We start from the raw sequence: 17758 nt of genomic DNA on the forward strand, positions 1-17758 counted from the left end.
AATGGCCGTGCAAACTTGCATCAACACTTTTTCAACGGTCGACTTTCCCACTCCAAACTGGTTCGCCACCAATCGGTAGCTGTCTGGAGTTGCCAGCTTCCAGATTGCAATAGCCACCCGCTTCTCCACTGGCAGGGCAGCTCTCAATCTTGTGTCCCTGCACCGCAGGGTAGGGGCGAGCTCAGCACACAGTCCCATGAAAGTGGCTTTTCTCATCTGAAAGTTCTGCAGCCACTGCTCGTCATCCCAGGCTTGCAGGATGATGTGATCCCACCACTCAGTGCTAGTTTCCCGAGCCCAAAGGTGGCGTTCCACAGTGCTGAGCACGTCCGTTACTGCCACAAGCAATTTAGTGTCTTGCGCGTCAGGCGAATCAATATCATCGTCTGACTCCTCACTGTCACTTTGGAGCTGAAGGAATAGCTCCACTGCCATGCGTGATGTGCTGGCAACATTCATCAGCAAGGTCCTCAGCAGCTCGGGCTCCATTTGTAACAGAAATCGTGCTGCAGACTCACAATGGCGCCAAACTGCTTGGAATGTGTAGCAAAGCACCACGGGGCTTTGGAACAGGAAACGGAAAGACCCGCACCCTTCCGTCCCCTTCCCACAAGCCACAGTGCCAAAATGGGATGAGGTGCTCTGTGGGATGGCTGCCCACAATGCACCACTCCCAACAGCGCTGCAAATGCTGCAAATGTGGCCACACTGCAGCGCTGGTAGCTTTCAGCGTGGCCACACTGCAGCGCTGGCCCTACACAGCTGTACGAACACGGCTGTAACTCCCAGCGCTGCACAAATGTAAGTGTAGCCATACCCTTAGCCAGTAATGAGCATGTTATCTTGTTCTGCCATCCTTGTTATTTAGTGCTGCCAGGGAATTTAACCTTTCTTTTCTCTTCCTGTTTCAACTTGCTCACTTTAACAGTGAGGGGCAGAGGTGCAAATATAGGTTTCTTGAGGATTAAATAGCCGCTTTCTAGGTGATAGAGGGTCAGCAAAGTAGTTCTGACACATGCTTCTGCTATATTGATTTCCTAAATACTTTCCTGTTGATTCAGAGGAGAGACTTTTTTTGGTAAGACTGGTGAGCTCAGGCCTGCCAGACTTTGTATTTCCATGGATAAAGATATTCAGTGTCTATTTTGTCATGTTGGGAGTGTTGGCCTGAGGCTTGTTATGGGGCAGAAGCTACTTATATAAATAAAACTCTATGGAGCAGTCTTCAAATAGGTATTCTTGATTGCACTCACATTATTTGTTGGCATGTAGTCAACCTGCCGATGCACATGCAATTTGACATCACAAGCATTCAGTAGACTTTTTGTCACTCATGCAGGTGGCTCTGAGATCCATTTAGCCCTTCATTTTCCTCTTCTGAGACTTCTGACAATTTTGCAATAGATTGTTTGGTTTCACAGTGTTCTTCAGACCTCTAATTAGATCCATTATCATTCTGTAGGAACATAAAAGAAAGTCATAAATCTTCAAAATATTTTTGTTGTAATTTTGTTGCAGTATATGGGGAGTCTGATCAGACAACTTTTTAAAGAGGAAGAATTTGGAAACTCATCAAGCATACTGACTTATTAAACTACTTCTTCGTTAACTAATTAACTTAAGCAATATTCTGCAACAAGTCTGTTTGTTTCAAAATGCCATGTTCAAGCTCTAAAATGCCAGGAAATGTGCATAAACTATGCCACTGGCTGCTATTCTGTCCACGATCCTGAGTTTGTTCCATATCTTTATACTGACATTTTTTTTAAAAATGAAAAGCAATACACATCACTCATTACTAGGTAATTTGAATTTCTTTAGGAGCAGACTTGTAGCTGCATTTCAATCAGAATTGACATACTTAAGATTTATCTGACTACCATAGTATTGCAGTATTAGATGACCTGAAGTTAATACAGATTTCATGTGCCATTTATCATCTCTTCAGTGGTACCTAAAGTCTACCCCAGATGGGTGCACAAGAAGCTTCTACTTTCTCTCCTGCACAGAGGCTTTTCATGACTCCAGGATGCTCTCTCATGCTACTCTTCAAAGGGTGTGGCAAGATCTGTTCTGGCTCAAGCAGCTCTGCCCCTCTGATGGTGCTGTGCCTGTGTTGGGCACAGTATCTGTGAGCGCTCCTACTGAGGTAGTCGACTTCTGCTTGACCCTCAGTATAGAACTGTGGCTTAAAGCCACAACTTGTCCTTCTAATGGCATTTGAGTTCCAAGAGTGTCCGAGCAGTGCTAGTTTGGTTTAAGTGGGGCTTGATTTAGATGGGATTTGGTGGGGCAATTTGGTTCTTGGTGCCAAAATAAAGCCACTGACTTTCTTAACTGAAGGGAGAGGACTGAAGGGGAGAGGCGCTCCCCTTATTTAATAGTTACCACTTGAACCCCAGTCACAGTTTCTGGACATTGGTTAGTGCAAAATGTACATCAATAACTACTAGCTGTTAGTGTCACTCCTCCTCCCCTTGCCACTTATGGCAGTACCGAAACGTGTGATAAAACATTTGTCACTAAAACTTGTGTTGAAAAGGATTTAATGAGCTATTTTGGGATCTGTGCCCATACTAATTTCCATTGGAGAAAGCACAGGAAGCCAGTGTTCTGTAATGCGGCACTCCATTGAGTCACAATGGGGTGCTCATTGTACTGTGCCGCAGACTACAGAACCTCTGTGCATTGCTCTGGCAGTCTCAACATATTGGAGCAGGATATTTATTTGGCCATGGCCCAGTGCTATCCATCTGTAAACATAATTTTATGTCTATACGTAGATATGCCAATAATGCAACACTGAATTGTCTTGATTGTAACTGTACTGAGGAAGAATTTTTATTTTCCTTGTTTAATAAATGACCCTTGTGTCTAAGCCGTATTAAATTCTCATTCAAATGTTTAATCCAACTCACAGAATTTTGTAAGAGAATTTCACAGATAATTCTATGGGCCTGATTCTTATCCCATTTGCATCAGTATAAACTGGAGAGAATTCTGCTGAAGCTTATGAAGTTCCAGCAGTTTAAGTGACTTAGAATTGGGCCCCATAGGTTTTTATATCAATTTCTATAGAACCCTATGTGATACCTAGAGATCGCTATTGGGTTAATTTCTGTTTCATTCTATAGGACTTTCCTGTAGAAAAGTGGGAATCTTTAGTTACTGTTTCACTGGCACCCGATGGTGTTGAGCATCCAACTCCCATTTAACTTCTTCCTTTGAAAATCCCCAGCTGGAAAGGGCAGGGTTTCAACATCACTGGACATTCTTCTGTTTTTCCACAGAGCAGGAGTAGCTCCTTACACTGCCTTGTCAGTGTCCACCAGCCCTGATTTAGGGATGAGAGGGCTCATCATTCTTCATGCCGGATTTCTCCTGGGTTTTTCTGAGACAGTCCTCAGTGGAGGGCCAGTTTTAGTGGCTACATGACATGGATGCCTACTAAAACACTTCACCAAATAATGACTTGCGGTCACCACCAACTTGGGCAGCATTCAAAAATCTAACCTACAGACACATGGCTCCCTTCCCGAGTCCCCTGAACCTCTTTGGCCTCTGCTTACTGCTACTGCTGCTGCCTTACTCCCAGATTGTGAGAACTGATGATTGGGCCCTCGGAAGTATAATCAAGGCAACTTGGGCAGTCTGAACTAGTACATACAGTTTGGTTAAAATATGAAAATACAGCTTGCCTCCTGCCCCCGCCCCCTCCTTAATGAGAGCTTCTGTCTGGAGCAGGAAGCTGCATTTTCATATTTTAACCAAACTGTAAAAAGAGAGAAACTGTCTTTGTCTTTATCTTTTGACTGGATATATCTGGTGTTGCTGCTCCTGAAAATTAGCTGATGGTGGTGCAGGCATATGTTGTACTTGAATTTCCAGGTACACATGCCGCCAGTTAATTAGTTAGGTTTTTCTAATAAGATGGCTCAAATTTTTAAAGAGGCTGGTGGACCTTTGGTTCTCATCCCAAATACACATTTGGTAATTTAGCTTAGCTCCTCTGAGAACTAGCATCCACCCACTTCACAGCCTGGTATTTCCATCTTCTGGAGAAGGGGCATGTGTGACCTTTCCCCTGGTGTTATCTGGACCAGTGATCCGCTAGGTCACTCCAATCCTCGACTCTGGGAGCCAGCGTTACCCTGCTCCACTGTGAGAACTCCCCACTCCTGGGTTGTTCCCGCACAGCCTCTAGCACAGGGGTCGGCAACCTTTCAGAAGTGGTGTGCCGAGTCTTCATTTGTTCACTCTAATTTAAGGTTTTGTGTGCCAGTGATACATTTTAACGTTTTTAGAAGGTCTCTCTCTATAAGTCTATAAACTATTGTTGTATGTAAAGTAAACAAGTTTTTTAAAATGTTTAAGAAGCTTCATTTACAATTAAATTAAAATGCAGATCTTATCAGTTTAGTGCAGTTGTTCCTACCTGGGGTGCATATGCCCCCTGGGGCAGGGCTGGTGCAAGGATATTTTGTGCCCTAGGCGAAACTTTCACCTTGTGGCCTTCCCCCCTCCCCTGCACATCGGTTCATTGAAGGGCAAATCCCAATGAGCCTTTATAGACCCCAGGGGCCAGCCTTGCTCCCCAGACCAGGTTTCTCCCCCTTCCTGCCCCCTGAACTCCCCTGGAGGGTGCACAGTCCCCCTGCGAGCCCTCCCCTCCCCACCCCACCCAGGTGGCCCCCGCCCCAAGTCCACTCACTGGCTTTGCTGGGCTTGGGCTGCTGCAGCAGCTTGGCAGGGAGGAGCTGCCTTCTGGAGGCACCAGAGAGCCAGAGCATCCCACTTGCAGCAGCAGCGAGCCCCAGCCATGGAGAAGCCGGTGCGGTGCAGGGGGGCAGCAGCCTTGCAAAGGCAGCAGCACCGCTAGCGGGAAGCAGCTGCACCCCCTGCCCAGGCTCTGGCCCGGCACCCCGCCGGGGGCACCTGCAGGCTGCAGTGGATGTATGTGGGCACTAGCCCTCATGCGCCCCCCCTAGCTCCCCCCTCGCCTAGGGTTACCATATTTCAACAATCAAAAAAGAGGGGAGAGCCCTGCCCTAGCCCCACCCTCATCCACTCCCTCCTACTTTCCACCCCAATTACCCCCGTCAGAACCCCCAACCCCACCCTACTCCTTGTCCCCTGACTGCCCCCTCCTGAGACCCTCCCCCACCCTAACTGCCCCCCCAGGACCCTACCAGTCCCTTGACTGCCCCACCCTTATGCACACCTCTGCCCCCAGACAGACCCCCGTGGACTCCCAAGGCCCCATCCAACCACTCCCCGCCCCCTGACAGGACCCCCAGAACTCCCGACCCATCCAACCCTCCCTCTGCTCCCTGACTGCCCCCCGGGACTTCCCTTACCATGCCGGTCAAACGCTGGCTCCACATGGAGGCAAAAGTCCATGTGGAGTGCTGAGGCAGTGGAGTGGGGAAGCTGCGGGAGGGGCAGCGGCGGTGGTGGCTCACACTTCTGGGAGCCACAGAGTCCGAGCATGGTGAAGGGGGAGCCAGGAGGCATGCCTGCCTGGGCGGCGGGACAGTGCCCCCCCTGCAGAGGATGCATGCGGGCGGCAGTCCCCGTGCATCCCCCGGCTCCCCCATCGCCGCGCTCAGGCTCTTCAGCTCCTGGGAGTGTGAGCCACTGCCCCTCCCAGAGCAGGCTCAGGGCCCTGCGCCCCCTTGGTTCACACTCCCGGGAGCTGCAGAACCCAAGCACGGTAAGGGAGGTGCCGGGGGGCGCACCTGCTGTCCAGTGTGGGGTCCTGACCGCCAGCCCCGCTCAGCCTGCTGCTGGCCTGGGGTTCCATTCACTCAGCTGGCAGTGGGCTGAGCGGGGCTGGCAGCCGGGACCTTGGCTGGCAACTACATGCCAGGCAAAATCGGCTCGTGTGCCAAAGGTGGAAACCTAGGAACCTTCTGTCGTGGCTGATTCTCCACTCTGGAGTGCAGAAGGTGGGGGCCTGCCAGGATTCTAAACATTAATACTAGCCACTCCAGGCTTGTATTAAACTCCCAAGGTTACAGGTTCTCTCTGACCTTGAATGGGTAGATGCTGCCACCACCCAAATGCAAACCCCTTGGAACCCAGGAAGGCACACTTGGGAATTCCTTCCTGTGGGATACCTTCAAGCCCTTTCACCCCCCCTCCAGGGAAGAGCTGAGAAAGAAAACAAAAGAAATTAGCTGTTTCCCCCAGCTAATTAAACATATGTGCACACCTCATCACATCCTGTTCTAAGGTAAATTTTATTAAAAACAAAAAGAAAGAAAATACATCTGGAACTTAGGCTTTTTCTAGATTTTAAAAAGCCCACTTACAAAAACATCAAGAATAACCTTCTTGAGGTCCAGCTTAAAGGTTTCAAGCAAAGCAAAAAGCATTTGGGGTGAGCACAGAGGAATCCACACGCTAATAAGAAATAAAAAGAAATAAACCTAATAGCATCTTTCTAAATATTTTCCTTATTTATGAGTAGGTTTTAGGTATGATCTGATGATTCCATACCTGATCAAAAACTTTTTACAACATAGTCCCAGCCATGTCTCTGCATTGTCCCCTCTCTCCGGAGAACAACAACAGAACAGACAAATGGAAGTTTTTCCCAATTTTAAAAAGTTCTAGCCTTTCCATTGACTCTTTTGGTCAGGTGCCCACTCCTTCTCTTTTACCTGTAGACATTTTAACCCTTAACAGGTAAAGCAAGGGGAGAACAGCTACTGAGACGGATTTTTGTAGCTAAGTGGCTGGCTGGGTGTCCATAAAAGGGAGCAACAATGCTCAGTGCAACAAGAGCCTTCTGAAGACACCCGACATGACAAACTTTGCATTGGATACCACACAATCATATTATAAGGACGAACATGGGGGTGGAGGGTGTTCCTCCGAGATACAGTATGTATTTGAGTGAGTCTGCACTCCAGTGGGGTCTCCAGACTAGCTGCAGTAGGACTTCAGCGAGGGTATCTGCATTTTACTGCTGCTTTAAATCTTAGTCTGCTGTCTTTAAATAATTATCTGACACCACTCCATAATTTCCCACTACTGTGAACATTTAAATACTTAAAAATTATCTATTTTTTTATTTTTAACATTGATTTCTGTTGAAATTATAAAAACATAAAAAATGAATTCAACCAGGCCTAATTATACTAATCTGTAGGGTTGTGGAGGAAAGACCCTGGAATGAGAAACCTCTGGTGTAATAATAAAGCAGATCAGGTAAGGGGTACGTTCTGGTTAAGTGTAAGGGATAAGGCCCACAGCATGGTGTCTGGCTTAGGTGATCAGGAGTGAAGTTAACTATGAAGGCCAATATAGCAATTAGAAACTTTCCTTACAATAAATTCTCTCTCAAAGACAGTTTCTGGGGCCCAGTTCTCCTACCACGGGATATGGGTAATTCTCACTGATGTCATCCAGGTCTGGGCAAATCAGCCCCCCTGCCCCCCGAAACTACTGTGGTTGGAATACAAAGTGGATTCTGGAAACTGTGGAGAAGGGGAGAGACAGAGGGAGGTTAGTAGAAAATATGATGATTAATAGAAACTGAGCAGGAATGGAGTCCAACAATACTGTCAGAAACCTAGCTGAAAACTCACTTGGCTTTGGGAGAGACCAGACTCTCAGTTTTCAGTGATTAAGTGTAGGTATCAATTGGTGTTTCATTTATGACTTCACCATGAGGAGGTTTTGATCCATGCCATGATTTGATTGAGGATCAGTGTCTAGGTGGTTTGGGAGTCCTGTGGCCCGAAAGAATACTGCTGACAAATATAATGGTCAGATGTTCAGCCCTAGCCACTGACCTTGCACACTCATTTTTGCATATAAAGCTGCCTGCAGTCTCAGATGTGAACGTATGCCCATTTTTAGTCATACAAATAGCTATTGTGCGGGACATGTTGGGATGCACTGCTACTGATGCTGTGTATGTGTACATCAGCTGCATGCACAAAACGGGATTCCCTAAATCTCAGGTTTGCTGAAAATCTGTCCCTAAATGTCTGGGGAACTTTTAATTTTGGAAGCATTGTGTGATTTAGATAATTTACATTTAAAAAAAAATTCAGTGGTTTGCAGTATGCAGAGTAATGAGTATTCATTTGACTGGACCCAGGGTTCTGTTTTCAAAGGTGGGCACCTTCTTAGAATGGCTAGGTTCTACAGAGGCTGATCTTGGGCAATAGCGAATGGGTATTTACACCTTGATTTTAAAAAGTTGTAACAGAGCTTGAGAAGGTTGTTTGAGTAGTGACTGCATGATGGGACACCTAGATAAGTGACTCTCAAACATGTTTGGTTAGTGCCCCCATTTTGTGATGCACTGTTGCTTGTAGGAAGCTTACATTCTGCTGTAATTGCCTGGTCTAACTTGTCTTTATCCATTCTCTCTCTGCCTTTGCCACCTCCCTTTCTTTCTAGAGACCCAATCCTCCTCTGACTTGTTAGTTTTAGTTTAGTTTAGCTGCATTGACTGAAGTAAAGTTACTCCTGATTTACACCACAGTACTTAGAGGTTTTGGATTTTTTTTATTCATTTTGTTTTTTTTATTCTCCTCACTACCTCTCCTCCCATTCTCTCAATTCTTTATCCCATCTTTTCTCCCCTACTTTCCTCCTCTGCCCCTCCTCCTCCACCTTCCGCCATGCCCTCTGAAGGTGTCCTGTAGGATCAGGACCGCAGAATGCATGCATGCTCTCTCTGGCATTCTGCTCCTCCTTGCAAGAATCAAGGAGCATAAGATAATAGTGCTGATTGCCAAATTAAATTAGAAAGAACGATGTCTACAATCTTGGTTAATAGAGTGCATCTGTTAGACTGTTTACTTTTCATTAAATCTTTGGAGTGAAAACAATTTGACCATGTGGAGCTCCTTCAGTTCCCTTGCACCTGTGCAATGAATGTATCCATGTTAGATGGCATTGCATGAAGAGAGAGCTGCTTTTACAGGGAATGTCACTCATGCTGATGATCAGAGAAAAACATAATGGGTTCTTGTTTAACTGAGTGGCTCCTTAACAGAGAACTCAATCAAAAATGACTTATGGCAATTTAATATGTATTAAGACTTGTCAAGTAATATCACTCATTTCTCAGCTTCAGGTAACAGTTGAAAATTGACTGAGTAATAAAGCTCAGATGGGCAGACTGGACAGCATCTTTCAGTATGCTCAAGTGTCAGTAAAGTCATTGATGGTCTCTTCTCTTCTCTCTCTCTCTTTCTTCCCCCCACCCCCCATTCCCCAAGCTACCAGATTTACATAAGACGTGGAGACAGTGGAAAAATTTATGAACAGCAGCCATTCAGGAGTTGTCTGATATGCAGAGGGGGTGAAGTTGATTGAAAGAGCAGAGAATTGGTCTATAGAGAGTTGTGGCTGCAATACAGGATGGGGAGCCAGAAACTCCTGTGTTCTAATCCCATTTCTGATAGTGACTCTGTCAAACGATATACGTGGATGAACTTTCTGCTTCAGTTCCCACTGCCCCTCCCCAAATATTAACCTACCTCACAGGGGTGGTTTGAGGATTAATTAAGGAGCTAGATTTTCCCTGGCACTTCAACAACCCCACTAAAATCAATAGAGTTGCAAAGGTGAAACTGAAGAGGAGAGGGGCTAATATAAGAGTGGGTTAGAAGTTTGTTTTTTATTGGTAAGCATCAGCAGACATTGATTTCCCCTTATGCACAAACCAATGAAAACATATTTCCATCAATAATCATGGAAATGTACAGACAGGCAAAGTTTTTTAAAAAAATGCTGCTTGAAAATTTTAGTTTGATTTAAGAATATTTACTTTGTATATTTTCATATGCGATGTTGACAATTTGTGTTTTAGCAGTTATAAATCTTTAACTTTTTGAATCTCAGCATCCTCTGTCATTAAATAACAGTGTGAGCTCCCCGTTAATTTCCTGCAACTCTGAACATTTAAATACATAAAACTGAAAAAAATGCTTAAATCCCATAATTTTACATACCTGGTAATTTAAATTGATAAAAACAAAAAATTCTTAAAAAATAAACGTTGATATAACCAATTGAAATGATTAAAAAAAATCGAATCCTGCAAAGCCTGCATAAGAGGTGTCATAGAAGTGAAGAGAAGCTGATTGTCCAATAGGAAGCTAGGAACCTAGACACTTAAAACTACTTCTTTTCTCTGAGCGACATCTTTGAGGATAAAGGTGTAGGATAGGAAATATCATCAAGTATACCATAAGCATCTAAGACACATATGACTGAAAGAGTTCCTAGAGGCACATGCATCATGTAGGCTACAAAGGAACAAGAAGCAGTGGTCTCAAGTTGCAGTGGGGGAAGTCTAGATTGGATATTAGGAAAACAATTTCACTAGGAGGGTGGTGAAGCACTGGAAGGGGTAACCTAGGGAGGTAGTGGAATCTCCATCCTTAGAGGTTTTTAAGGCCTGGCTTGACAAAGCCCCAACTGGGATGATTTAGTTGGGGTTGATCCTGCTTTGAGCATGGGATTGGACTAGATGACCTCCTGAGGTCTCTTCCAACCCTATTCTTCTATGGTTTAATAGATTTGTATCATATCCTCCCCCTTAGTTGTCTCTCTTCCAAGCTGAAAAGTCCCAGTCTTATTAATCTCTACTCATATGGAAGTTGTTCCATATCCCGAATTATTTTTGTTGCCCTTTTCTATACCTTTTCCAATTCCAATATGACTTTTTTTAAGAAAGGGCAACCACATCTGCATGTAGTATCAAGACGGGAATGTACCATGGATTTATATAGAGGCAATGTGATATTTTCTGTCTGATTATCTAATCTTTTCGTAATGATTCCCAACATTCTGTTCGCTTTTTTGACTGCCACTGCACATTGACTGAATGTTTTCAGAGAACTATCCACAATGACTCCAAGATATTTCTTGAGTGGTAACAGCTAATTTAGACCCCATCATTTTATATGTATAGTTGGGATGTTTTCCAGTGTGCATTACTTCGCATTTATCAACACTGAATTTCATCTGCCATTTTGTTGCCCAGTCACCCAGGTTTGTGAGAATCCACATTATTATAAAAATATAATACTGCACATTAGGATGTGTTGGAGGAATTTTAAGAAGAAGGGAAGTTCAATACCGGGAAAGTTGTCCCCCTTTTTTTATTTTTATTTTTTATTTTTATCCTAATCATTTACGAGCATTACAATATAAATTATTCATTTTAGATGTAATGGCCAGATCTGAGTCGACTTAAACTGGAACACTCCACTGAAGTCAGTGGAATAGTGCAGATGTATGCGAACTGAAATGGACCTATGGCACTGCTGAGGATGTGGCTCAGTAAGTAGGGTGAATGACCAGGTATTTGAGTCATCCAGACTGAATTTGGTAATAGGTATGTTGCATTTCAAAATCTATTACATCTGCACCAAAGAGAAAAGGAAACGTTACATCCCAAAACAGGTTTAGCTTTAGCTTTCTCTCTATTTGCAGATGATGTTTGATGGGCCATTCTTGACTCTCAAAGCCTATGTATGGCCTGATAGAAAATTCTAGGCAGAGGATACTAGAAGTGGCTCAGCGTATCTTTTTGTGGGAAAGTGAAAAATCAGCTGGGTTTGTAGAGCTAAGATATTTTTATTAATAAATGTTGAGAAAAGACGTGTGTGTAAGTGTAAAAAGTAAAATCCTGTTCTGTTTTTGGCATGTATCATCATATGGTAGCTTTCCACTCTGAAAATAAACAAGAAAAGCAATCCATCAATTTCCATGAGCTACCTGTGGTCTACTGCTGAAAGGAGTGGGTTCAGGCCAGTGATCTTAGTTTCAGCTATAGCAATGGATCTGTATAACCTTGACAGTAATACAGTTATAAGTTGGGAAACTTTTGCCAAGTGTCATAGGTAATAGCCATCCCCAAAGCATTTCCTTTCTGAACATCAGCACCAGTGTGATCACTTGTGTAATGGTAGAGGCAAACTGCTGTATGCGGTGATAAACTTTTCAATTGTCTCTGACTTCAAAGAGAAATCTTATCTTGTGAAAACACTCTTCATCTAGCAAATGGTGAAAGGAGAGAATAAGATAAAGACCATTTTCTGTAAGTTATGTATCTGTACTGAGCAGTAGATGAGATTAGTATGGATCAAAGAAAGTTATGAGTGTGGGAAATTTCTTATATAGCCACTCATTTTTTGTATATTATACCACTTCTAGGACTACAATCAGACCTGTTGTCTCTGTCATCTCCTTGCAGTAACATCAGGGCTTCATTTTATACAACACTGATTTTTTCTTAAATGCTCTGAAATGCAGCCTCTCCTGTATTTTAAAAGGTTTTTTTATTATTTGATTTTCACCCAAGAAATCTATTAGGAAATTGCAGGGAAAACACAACCTATTTTAATGCCTTTCCCACTGAGCAATGCACCAGTTAGAGGAGACTGTCTTCCCTCTATCCTGTCCAGAGCATTTGACATAGAACCTCCTCATCACGAAGGATCTCAAAGTGGCTTATAAACTGAAGATGTTCAACACCATTCACAAATCCCCACAGGATTTCCCAGTCTTTACTTGTTGTGGAATGTTCCACTGCAGCAAAAGAGGTTCCTCCCAAGTACAACAAAAATTAATCTTTTAATATATTCAAGTGTCTTGATTAGTAGAGACTGAAGCATAATGTGTTTACATTGCTGTAGTTGGTAGCCCCCCTCAAAGTCATAAGCAACCCCTCATCATGATGAAGCTGTCAGAATAACTCCCCTTTCCTCCTCAGCTCTCCCCACATCCAAGTGTAGTGGAATACCATGCTCTTAAGTGCCCAAACAGCGTAATATTTTCCTCATGCAGTTTGTTACTGAAAATTAGAGGCCTGCAACGGAGAGGAGTATGCAGTTTTCTCTACCTGACGCTTCTAGAGTACAGTAGTTGAGGGTGGGGAGAATACAGTATTCTTGCACACTTTCAGATGGCATGTGATCACCAAATTTCTTGGTCCAGAGCCTGGTCTGTGCTACAGCCACTTTGCAATGCTGATGCAAAGCAGCTCCGAAGATGGTGTGGCTGACCATGAGACAATCTTTATAGTGTAGGGGCTGTTCCACTGATGAAGAGTTAGTGTAATGACTCCTACACTGTCTCCCTTCTTGCAGCAATTGCAGGAGATATAGCTGAGATAAGAGGCATGGCAGGGGCATGTTTATACCCACTTGTACCCAGCTGCTGTATTAGCATCTCGGGGCCATTGGCTTATGCGGAGGGAACAGTCTAGCATGCTGGGCCAGAATAGCGGGAGGACAAAGGAGGCTAAAAGCCGCCTCTGCATTCTGTGACGAGATAACTGGCTCTGTGGATGAGGGGAAAGCAGTGGACATGTTACTCCTTGACTTTAGCAAAGCTTTTGATATGGTCTCCCACAGTATACTTGCCAGCAAGTTAAAGACGTATGGGCTGGATGAATAGACTATAGGTGGATAGAAAGCTGGCTAGATCATCGGGCTCAACAGGTAGCGATCAATAGCTCCATGTCTAGCTGGCAGCCAGTATCAAGCGAAGTGCCCTAAGGGTCGGTCCTGGGGCCGGTTTTATTCAATATCTTCATTAATGATCTGGAGGATGGCGTGGACTGCACCCTGAGCAAGTTTGCAGATGACACTAAACTGAGAGGAGTGGTAGATACGCTGGAGGGTAGGGATAAGATACAGAGGGACTTAGACAAATTAGATAATTGGGCCAAAATTAATCTGATGAGGTTCAACAAGGACAAGGGCAGAGTCCTGCACTTAGGACAGAAGAATCCCGTGCACTGCTGTGGACTAGGGACCAAATGGCTAGGCAGCAGTTCTGCAGAAAAGGACCTAGGGGTTACAGTGGATGAGAAGTTGCATATGAGTCAATAGTGTGCCCTTGTTGCCAAGAAGGCTAACAGCATTTTGGGTTGTATAAGTAGGGGCATTGCCAGCAAATCGAGGGATGTGATCATTCCACTCTATTCGGCATTGGTGAGGCCTCATCTGAAGTACTGTGATTAGGGGCTGGAGCACATGACTTATGAGGAGAGGCTGATGGAACTGGATTGTTTAGTCTGCAGAGGAGAAGAATGAGGGGGGATTTGATAGCTACTTTCAACTACCTGAAAGGGGAGTCCAAAGAGGATGGATATAGACAGTTGACAGAACAAAGAGTAATGGTCTCAAGTTGCAGTAGGGGAGGTTTAGGTTGGATATTAGGAAAAACTTTTTCACTAGGAGGGTGGTGAAGCACTGAGGGTTACCTAAGAAGGTGGTGGAATCTCCTTCCTTAGAGGTTTTTAAGGTCAGGCTTGACAAAGCCCTGGCTGGGATGATTTAGTTGGGGATTGGTCCTGCTTTGAGCAGGGGCTTGGACTAGATCTCCTGAGTCCCTTCCAGCCCTGATATTCTATGATTCTCCCTCCTGAATTGTGCTGTGTGCTTACCTGCTGCAGCTGGGCTATTATTTTCCAACCAGTTCAGATTATCTGCTGGAACAGACTTTTTTCCTTCATATCAGAAGGACATGGCAGGACGGATTACTTCAGATAGATCACTCTCTTATTTTTTTTTTATAGGACTCTTCTAAAAAAAAACCCCCATTGTTTGGATTCCATTGACCCACTTTGTTGTCTGGGGACTCCAAAAGCTGTTAGAAAGGAGCAATGCTTGGAATTCAGTGGGCTTCTTTCCATAGATCTGTCTGCATGTTGGAGAGTCTTTAATACCTTCAGGCATTAAATTAAGATAATCTTTTTTTGCTGCTTGTTTTTTCAGAGTACACTGTTATAACTCCATACAAGTGCATGTTTCTATACAAAGGACTAGAATCAATAACCAGAAAAAGAAACTTGGGTTGTTTTTTTTTTCTTAAAAAAGACTTCCTGAGGAAGCCTTTGTGAAGTCTCTACATATTGAGAGCTCTCTAGCTCTGCTCAGTTTTACACTGGTAGTAAGTGACCTGACTGCAGAGGAATTACTCTTTTTATACTCTTGGATGAGAGAGAACTGGACTCCTAGTGTAACTCACAGCTTTCTTCTTCATTGTAGCCAATTATCCATGGTATCTTCATAAATTGACTCTTGATACAGTTGGTACATTATATAAACTTCTCCTTTTATCTGGGATGCTTTTATTATGAAAAACTTTAGATCTGAAGCACTTCAGAATGGAATACTTTGCAATACCATGCTCTCTTTCTTTGCAGACTGTATGGCTATGAATTGCCGTTGCTCAGTTTGGTAAAGCAAGAGTCTTTCCAATAACTTTTCATAATGGCTTTGTCTGGGATAGTTTCATTATTAGAATCAAAGTCGTTGCATGAAGGATCGGCTTATGGGTTGCCCAGTGATGCTTTTGTGGTAAATTATTTTCCCATCTCTTTCATATCGGGAACATTTTTACAATATAATGCAACATTTCACAATAGCACAAGGGTTTTAAATATAACACATAGCTTGTCTATCCTTTCTTGATCTGAGATATTATTATTTGTCTGGTTTTATTCTGTCTCCAAGGTCTTTTGAAGTATGAGGGCTGTTTTAATAGGACATAATGCTCAGTTTACCTACTTCAGAGAAAATTGTGGAAAATGTTAAACTCTGACTATTGTTTCTTTATGAAAGGAGTACAGTAAAGCCAGGAAAAGATCAGTCATGTGACAAAGGCATAGCCAAGCCCTAATTTTGACCTTTACATAAGCTTTTCTAAGAAGGTTGCAGTGGAGGACAACACAGACCGGTTCAAACGCCTATTAACGTTAATCAGAGCTAAGACTGCTAGGCAAAAGTTGTTGAACTGGAGATGAGATTGTAAGTAAGTGCATATTAGCATTGTAAGAAAACCTCCAGAACTGTAGCTACTAAAAAACAAATGTTAAGATATTCTGACTTTCTAACTTTTTTTTTTAAGATTAAAGGGACACTATCAATCTGAAATCTAGTCAATTTCTAAAGATATGTTGGGAGTAGTTTCAGGTAGGACACTTTCCCCTGCCAATTCTGGGGGCTTCACAATTGCATTTCTGTGTGATTCATCTCAGACTTTTTTGACAAAAAAAATTCTCCTCTTACTGAATAAGCCACACTTGCAAAATTTGAACATGAGCAATATATATGACCCAATAAAAGTCATTTAGAGAAGTGGAAGGGAAAACAAACATAAGCTTAAAATGCAAAGCTTGTTACAACCTTGACCATGGAGAGAGATGCATTTTCCTGTTATGAGAAGATTCCGTTCACTTTAGTGTTTTCAGAGCAACCCTATCGTCATTTTGGGAACTGGGTATCAACTTAACCTACCCTCCTCAGGACTTGTGGGTTTATAAATCTAAAACCTTCCTAATCAACTTGATACTGATATCATCCTTGTGGGTTTCCTCCTCACCTGTCATCAATTAATTCAATCTCTGCTCATGATTCATGTCAGAATAATACATTTATCATGTAATCATCAACCCTATCATTTCATCTACTAAATCCACATTTCAACAATTAGCATATTTATGGAGTTGGAAAAGCTCTTCAATGGATTTTAGAGGCATATCATCATCTTCAAGTACAAATACATGTTCAGTATAACCTTCTCTCCGATTCCCATAGTGATGACTCAAAGGGTAGTGTAAGTTTAAATGAACTGAGGAATGAACCGAAAACAATTCATAAGAGAGCTACATCAATACTAAGGGACTTGGTTATTCCCAATACAGTGAGACTGCCTCCTATACAAACCTTGTTTTAGATGATCACTTTAAAATCCGTCCATAGGTTCCAGAAGCATTTTGTTTGACCTCAGTTGGGCAGCTGCTTTCTAAAATGATTTTTATAAGGGAGATTTTACTTTGTAATATTTATTTATGCCAAACAGAATTTTGTCTCCCCCAAATATGTTGGGCGGGGCAACCAGTTTAATACAGGTATTAGTAATATTTCTACTTCTCTTGTTCCAGGGCTTAATCCCTATCCTATAGGGATCTACTACATCATGAAGAAGCCAAGGGAAACTGCCTCCCAACAAACAGGGCCTTTGCACTCTCATGTGGCGCTGATTCCTCTTACAGGAAACCATTAGCTTAGGCTAGATCTGTTGAAAATTTTGACTGTAGTCATTCCTTTGCATTTTACAAGGTAAATGCTTGAACTCTGGTAATTTCTGCAGTAAAATGTATTTGCTCCACATGGCTAATGCAAGAATATGCTTTAACAATGGCAATCTGCAGCACAACACAACCTCATTTTCACATGACAGTGTTTATGAATTTTGTAGGAATTAGATCCCTGTCATCCAGATTTCAGAGATGAGTTTGGTTTTTTTAAATTAATAAACAGTTTGAGTTACTGTCTGATTCAAGCCCCCATGCAACCAACAGCAAAAATTCAGTGTCCCACAGCGTATACCGGATGTGCAGGGTATATACAAATTATCCAGCTTGATAAAGTTGCTGTAGTATACACTGCTTTTTGAGAGTGTTGTTAATGTAGTGCACTGGAGGTGATCCAAAGGACACGTACTGTGCATAGATTAATAGAGAGGAGCAACTAATAGGTAGACCATACTTTACTGACATGTCTGTCATTTTATTCAGACTATCTATGCTTTGAGGGATATTTGATTTTTCTTTTTAAAAGACAAATCTTGCTGAGTGTTATTTGCTATTGAACTTTCCTAAAGTTAAAAGGAGAGATTATAAATCACTAGAAAATACTTTTTAAAAGCCACTCAAGTTTCATAGCTACTTCAAATAGCCATTGTCAGTAGCTGGCAAGATACCCAA

At 43.0% G+C, this 17758-nt stretch overlaps 1 protein-coding gene across 1 annotated transcript in view; it reads left to right on the plus strand.

Annotated features, from left to right (window-relative positions):
* THSD4 (thrombospondin type 1 domain containing 4) overlaps positions 1 to 17758 on the plus strand; it is a 654719-nt gene that overhangs the window by 18568 nt on the left and 618393 nt on the right. The gene's annotated exons all lie outside the window — the stretch shown is intronic.

The sequence above is a fragment of the Gopherus flavomarginatus genome, chromosome 9 (assembly GCF_025201925.1).
Source record: "Gopherus flavomarginatus isolate rGopFla2 chromosome 9, rGopFla2.mat.asm, whole genome shotgun sequence".
Classification (NCBI taxonomy): domain Eukaryota; kingdom Metazoa; phylum Chordata; order Testudines; family Testudinidae; genus Gopherus; species Gopherus flavomarginatus.